Genomic DNA, 7,784 nt, shown 5'->3' on the forward strand with positions numbered 1-7,784 from the left:
TTTGTCGAGTTGCACTTGTTTTGTCCAGAAGGAAATCAACTTTTTTTAATACTTTTGATTAATTTATTAATTTTCGTGTACAAATAATGAACTTTGTGATGAATAAAACTTGAAGAACTTTGTCTCTAAACAGTTACATAGTTATTTCTCTAAATTGAAAAAATGTAGCACTTTTATATAAAGAAACTAAATTAGCATTATTTGGTTGCACTTGTTTTGTCCGATACTGTATATATATATATATATATATATATATATATATATATATATATATATATATATATATATATATATATATATATATATATATATATATATATATATATATATATATATATATATATATATATATATATATATATATATATATATATATATATATATATATATATATATATATATATATATATATATATATATATATATATATATATATATATATATATATATATATATATATATATATATATACATTTTTATATATTACTTAAAATATATAAAATATATATTTAAAAACATTTTTTATAGAACTTAAAGTTTCATGCAAGTATGAAATACTAAATTAAAAAAATTAAAACTGTTTAAAAATTTAAATCGACAGTTGAATGAGTTCTGAAATTTTTAACTAATAAATATTTAATGGGAAACTAATCATTGGTGTGAAATTATAAGAGGAGAAATTTATTGTGTCTAGAAATTATCTTCCCTAATTCTTTGTACGTTTAATACCACATAACAAAAATTGCATACAATATTATATTTATACCATATTGTAAAGCCCACTAACACTTTATTAATTTAAATTTGAATAAATCTATATAATAATTTTTTTTATATAATTAAGAGTGATGACAATCAATGAGAACATGTAGAGTTATGTACATATTTTTACTGAGAGTTTTGGTTGGGCATCTCTAACTGGTAACTACCAATATAATAAAAATCATCAACTGTTTATAAATATCCAATAAGATCTAAGGTTTAAGGTTCATAAAAAAGTTTTATGTTTTCACTATACTTTTTTTTATTTATTTTTATTTTAGTATTTTTATACATATACAGGTTAAAAAAAAAAAAAAAAGAACTTATTTATTCAATAACAAGATAAAGTGTAGATTCTCACTCATGGTATTGAATAAGAATTACTTTTAACTCACACCTAGAATGCTACTCTATCAAATAATTATTCTTGAAATTCAATACAAAAAATTCAAAAATAGAAAAAAAAGTGCTGAAATCGTACAGTTAATCCATCCATATTATATAGTTTATATTGGAAAATACTATTTGTTTGAAACAAACCCTTTGGAATGATTTACTCTCCAGTAGCTTTTGTTAACATAATTTTGGAAACAGTTTAGACTCATAGTCAGCCCTCGAAATCCAGATTGACACTTTCAACAATGCTAATGTAAAAACCAATCTTAGCTTTACAAAGGCATACAAATGCTGAACTTAATCTTTTAAAATGTCGGCATGCCAAACTCAACATTTATATGCTGTCCTAAAAATTTTATGATCAAAACAAAACTATGCAATATGTATATATATATATATATATATATATATATATATATATATATATATATATATATATATATATATATATATATATATATATATATATATATATATATATATATATATATATATATATATATATATATATATATTTAAAAACAAAATATATATATATATATAAGTATATGAAAAATTCAAAACATTGATAAAATAAATGAAAAAACTGAAATGAGATGGAAGGCTTTTTTCTTTATGAATAACTAGTCTAATGGTATGAATGATATTAATAATAGTAGTAACAATAATAACACTATTAATTCTTATGGAGCAGAATTGTGCAAGTTAGTTGGTATTTTTCTTCTATTCTAGATTTAGCAACTTTATAGCAAGTATGATTTCGGATTATATAGAGATGATAGCTTAACTGTGTTAAAAAATACAAGCGGTTCAAAAATTAAGAAGCATTTTACTCAAATATTTAAACAAAACAACCTCAGTATATCCATTATATCTAAATCTAATATAAAAATTGTTAACTACCTTGATGTTACATTATTTCTTGACAACTGCTAACAACAGTTATCAACTTTACCATAAACCTGATAGTACATTAAATCCATGCTAGTTCTAACCATCCACTAAGCATTTTAAAAGAAATACCAACCTCAATTGAACATAGATTATCTTCCAATTCTTCAAGCGAAAAAACATTTTAAAAGACAGCTCCTATTTATAAAGACGCATTAGAAATGTCTGGATCTCCAATATCATTTAAATCTAAATCCTTTTAATATTATATGGTTTAATCCTTTGAACACCTTTTCTTAAACTAAATCAACTTTTTCCATTACATCATAGGCTCCACAAAATTTTTAACAGAAACACAAAAAAGTTAATTATGGGGTGCATGCCTAATATTTGATCAATTATTTATTCACAAACAACAAATTTTGTGCAACATACTCACCGCTAATGATACAAGTTGCAACTGCTATAAAAAAAACCGTTCGTTAAGTAACTAATCTCTATTAAAAAACGTTGTATATAAAGCCACTTTAGCATCATCCCAGTCTTACAGAAAAATCTTACATTGGTATTAGTGAAAACCTTAAATCCTTTAATGCAACCAGGTACAGAAATAATACAGAACTTTCCAATGAAATCTGGAAACATAAAAACACAGGTAACATGCCTATAATCAAGTGAAACTGTAATTGTAATTAAAATATGCCAATCTTACAAACCATCTACAAAAAAAGTGTAACCTTTGTATTTATAAAAAGTATTTCATTATGACTTTTGATAGTAGATCACTATTGAACAAAAAAAAGTGAAATAGTTTCCGCATGTAGGCATAGGAAAAAATTTTTACTTTGAATTTCACTTTGATTAGCAAATATCAAATCATGTATATTTGATGTCAGATACCGTTTCAACGCTAAACTTGTATTTTTTATAACGGTTTTTATTTTATATTTTCGAATAATATGGCTGATGATTGCTGATTGATATGCTGTTTTTATTGATTCAATGCATCTTTTAGTCCAATTTTACTGGGTCTGGCTAAAGTCAACAGGCAAGATGACTTAAGCCAACCATTTAAACCCTCTAAAAAATACTTTTACTGATTAATTTTTAATTGAGCAAATAGTTTTAATTGTCATTCCTATGTAATTTTAAAGTGCTTGGTGTTTGAGGAAAAAAAATTTTTAGTTTTCACACCCTAGATGTAAAGGTGCAAAATGGGGCAAAGCCGCAGTATACAGTAATTTAAAGAATTTTGTTCTAGTAGTTAAACTTGAAGAAAAGTTTATATTTATGTTTTGATTAAAGAAAAATGGGTAAAAAACAGTGGTTTAGAAAAACGAACCATTATTGTGGCATTACACAAGGAAGGTTATTATCTACAATTACTTTAAAAACCAATGCTTCTCAAAATGCAGTCATGAGAGCATTACAAAGAAATTGTGAAACTGGCTGTAATCAGAGTTGTTTTTGTTCGGGCAAACTTAGAGCAATGCTGAATCATGTAGACAAATTTATCTGTGTTCAAAGTAAAAAAAATCGTACTTGAACTGCTCCTGAAATTTGCACAAAACTTAATTCAATACAGGAAACACCAGTTTATGTTTCAACTGTAAAACAATATCTTCGCAATTACGTCTTGATGGATATGTAGCTGCCAAAAGAATATAAAAAAATTAACTAAATAAAGTTTAATGATTAAGATGGAAAATAACACATCAAAGGAAAATTCAACAATGGTCACAATTTTTGTTCTCACATGAATCAAAGTTTGAAATTTTCAGAGGAAATTATTGACAATATATACACTGGTTAATTTGAGATGTATGATAAATCAAGGTGTGGTTCCAACAGTCAAGCATGGTGGAGAGTCAGTCTGGGAGTGCTTCGCTGGAAACAAAGTTGGTGACTGTAGGAATTGATTGTATTGCGGATATCAAAAAAATACCACAAACAAAACATGTCATTCGATTCAGAAAAAGAATTGTGGGTCACAGATTTATTCAAACATGTTATCAAAATAAAAAACGATGTCAAACAAGATTTATTAAAAACTAATAATATATAAGTTGAAAATAATAACAATGTCAAGTAAAATTAATCGAAAACAAAAGTTTAAACAAAAAAACAGTCAATATAATAAAAAAGTCATTAATTCAAATAATAATTAAAAACTTATAATTAAAACAGTTTGATTAAAATAAAAACTTTAATTATTCTATTGAAATTAAGTTTTGAAATTCTTTCTTTTTTTATTGGTTAAAATTGAACAACTACATTTACTTAAAGAATTTTTTAGAGATATATAGGTTAGCTAAATACATAGGTTAATATAAACCCATAGGTTAGCTAAATACAATAGCTAATATTTTAGCACATAATTCACTAAATCCAACATATTATATACCAAATATAATAATAAGTTTTTCATGTTTACTATTATGCTTTGAATGAATATTGATTATTTAATTAACTTACTTTAAGTTTCAGTTTAAAAAACTGCTAATTTATCGATATTGTAAACAAATACTTTGTGTAAAAAAAAAGCCTCATTTATAAGTGATTGGGATTACGGGATATAAGAAATGTATCTCATAGTGAAAAAGTTGTTGTGAGATCAAATCAAAATGGACATTTTTTTTAAAAAATTGTTATCTTTTAAAATCAACTAATACACGTTGATTAAAACACGTTGATTAGCAAAATTCGTTTAAAACAAAATAGTAAACAAAAACTTTTTAATTGGTATATGTTGCAGGCCATGTAATGAATAAAAAATGCTTAACGTAATAGTTTTGAATGCAATGAGTTTTTGACATGATAGAATTCTTTTTACTTGCTTTTCATATTTATCCACATTAATTTTTTTTAATTGCCACAACTTAAAAAATTAAAATATTAATTGCCACAACTTAAAAAATTACCGCAAAACTAGTTTAATTAAATAAAACTAACCCAAAAGAATGTAGAAATTTATTATGTTATAATGTTATCAATTGTTTACTTTTTACAAATTTTTATTTTTAAAAAGTCAAATAATAAACTAAAATCTTTAAATATTAAGAAAAGAAACCGAGAAATAGTTAATTTTTTTACCTGCAATTTTATGTAAAATTATTAATTTTTTTTTTTACAAAATGATTGATATACCCTTGTGTTATTATTAGGTGTTATCAAGACTTGTGTTACTTAAACAATTTTAATATACGCTTTGGACATTTTTAATGTTTACAAGGAATTTCATTTCTAGTAAAGTTAATGAAATGGTGGAACAAAAGACTTATAAAAATGTTACAAAAAAATTGGCTTATTGAACAAAATATTATAACATTCGCTCCAAAACTCAAAATCAATTAGGTTAAACCTAAGATTTATATGGTTAAATATGAGAAATATAATTTGAATATAGGCTAATTTATTTAATCAAATTAAACAAAAAAAAAATTAAAATTTAAAAATAAAAAGCTTTTAATGAATGCTGTGTCTAAAAAAAATTTTTTTTACAAAACGGTTGATATACCCTTGTGGTATGTCTGCAAATTGTTGGACACAACTGTAAGAAAGTTTAGTTTTCGCAAAATAATATGATAACAGTATATATATAGTACACATGATAAATAGTATTTACAAAAAAATATTTGTTAGAAAAAAACAAAATCAAACTTATTTTAAAATAATAAATCAATGTTTTTTATTTTAAAATTTAAAAAAAATGTTATAGTGTTTAATGTGTTTAGTGCTCCATGCATTAGTTTCATTTTTACTTGATTAATGAGTAAAAATTGAATTACACTACCTTGATTTTAATTAGCCCATGCCAATTAGGGATATAACAATATAGTTAGTGCGATAATAAACTTTAAAATTAATTTTTAAAAAAGACGGTTGAAATTTATACACATATACTCGTTTAACACAAATTTAACACAAAAAAGCACTTTTAAACATTCTTTAACTAAAATTTTAACAGACTTTTTGTACACTTTTGCTTTATTATTAATGTAAACAAATCAGTCTGCAAAAATAAAATTTGATAAACTAATACGATCCCTTTTTTTTTTTTTTAGAAAATGCAGGAGTAAATTACTTAAACATGGTGGAAATAATTGAAGTTTGAATTCTTTAGATATATTTAATACCTTTTTTTAAAATATTTGTAAGTTTGAGTTCTCACTCAACCTCTGGCACGGTGTTGGCTCACCCGTAAGTTCCTATATGTATATTTGTGTTTTGCATAAACTTCTGGGGTGGTTCGCATAAACAGTAATCATTACCTGTAAGTTACTATATGTATATTTGTGTTATGTGTGAACTTCTGGGGTGGTTCCCATAAACAGTAATCATAACCTGTATGTTACTATATGTATATTTGTGTTCTGTTTAAAACTCTGGTGTAATGTTAATTCAGTTAGCAACTAGTGACAACAAAATAAAGTACTATACTCCAGGTCAGCTTAGGTTCAGAATCTTCACAATTACCCTGCTACATGTAATCCAGTACAACCTGCCCCATGTCCTGCTGCCTTGTAGGATTCGCTTTGCTAGACAAAGACTAAGAGAAATAAACTCCAACTTAAAATACTTCTCATGGCTCTTGGTTAAGTAAAGGTTAGAGATGATTTCTCAATAAAAATGATGACTTTAGGCAGATGTTAACTGCATCTAGATACTGTTTTGTAGAAGGCCTCCTAGGCAAAAACTTTAGGGCTAAGCAGAATAATTTTGTTGGCCAGCTTTGAACCCCTTCTTCATCCATTAGGCTGGATTAAACGCAACCTTTTTTACATTGTTTCCTGCCTAGGATGAATGCCAGATCTTCTTGACTCTACTCATAGATTTTTGCTTGTGCCTCCTTGATAGTGGCTATATAACTCTTCCGGTTATCTACTAATGAGGGTACAGCTCTTAAACTCAGTTTAATGGTTCTGAGGCCAGCTAGTAGTAAGGATTCTCAAATTTCAGTAATAGCTCTCAGTAAGGCTGATTCCATCAGCAGTTCTTGCAAAACTCACCAGACTTGTTTTCTGTAAGACTATTTTGAATTCTGCTATTCCTCTGATTTTAATGGCTATCCATTGATTTGCAAAGACTCCAATAGTCATTAACATTATTTTTAAACTCCTGACCAGTACATACTTATGCATTAATTCACATATCTGTGGTGAAATCCGGTTTAAACCATTTGACTATTCTTTTATGAGCTTTTTAGCTCAATAAAAGAATAAAAATAAGGGAAAAGAAAATAAAAGAAAGGGTTCATTAAATGAAGAGGTGCTAAACTTAGCATCTCTTCATTTAATTACCTTCTATTTGTTCTTTGCCATTCTTCTTTTTTTAAGACTGTACTCAAATTAAATCAAACCCGTTCTCTTCATCCCTTGGTCAATATAGTTGTTATTGGCAAAGTAAGTCAAACTTTCCATCTTTATTACATATTTTTGATCTTGCTACATCTCCCAAGAATAAGGCAGAACTATTTGTAAAGAAGTTTTCCTCTGATTCAGTTTTTGAATCTTATATTCACACTCTTTCAGCCATTACAGTTAAACAGGTTAAGCATTGTTAAATTTCACTCAGGCTTCTGTTGCTCAAGACATTTCTCAATTAAACTCATCTACAGCTAGTAGTCCAGACAACTGTAACGAGTTTAATTGAGAAATGTCATAGTTTTAAAAAGGTATTCAACAGAACTCTTTTAAATTTTCTCTTAACTATTGAATAAGTCCTTGACTGATTCT

General features: G+C 25.8%; 1 protein-coding gene across 1 annotated transcript in view; it reads right to left on the reverse strand.

Moving 5' to 3' along the window:
• Nucleotides 1-1,146: 1,146 nt before the first annotated feature.
• LOC100199875 (RNA-binding protein 41) overlaps nt 1,147-7,784 on the reverse strand; it is a 74,382-nt gene continuing 67,744 nt past the window's right edge. The window contains exon 7 of the mRNA XM_065797914.1: nt 1,147-1,504. The gene's annotated coding sequence lies outside the window, so the exon portion shown is untranslated. The remainder of the gene's footprint in view (nt 1,505-7,784) is intronic.

Source organism: Hydra vulgaris, chromosome 05, assembly GCF_038396675.1.
Source record: "Hydra vulgaris chromosome 05, alternate assembly HydraT2T_AEP".
NCBI lineage: Eukaryota > Metazoa > Cnidaria > Hydrozoa > Anthoathecata > Hydridae > Hydra > Hydra vulgaris.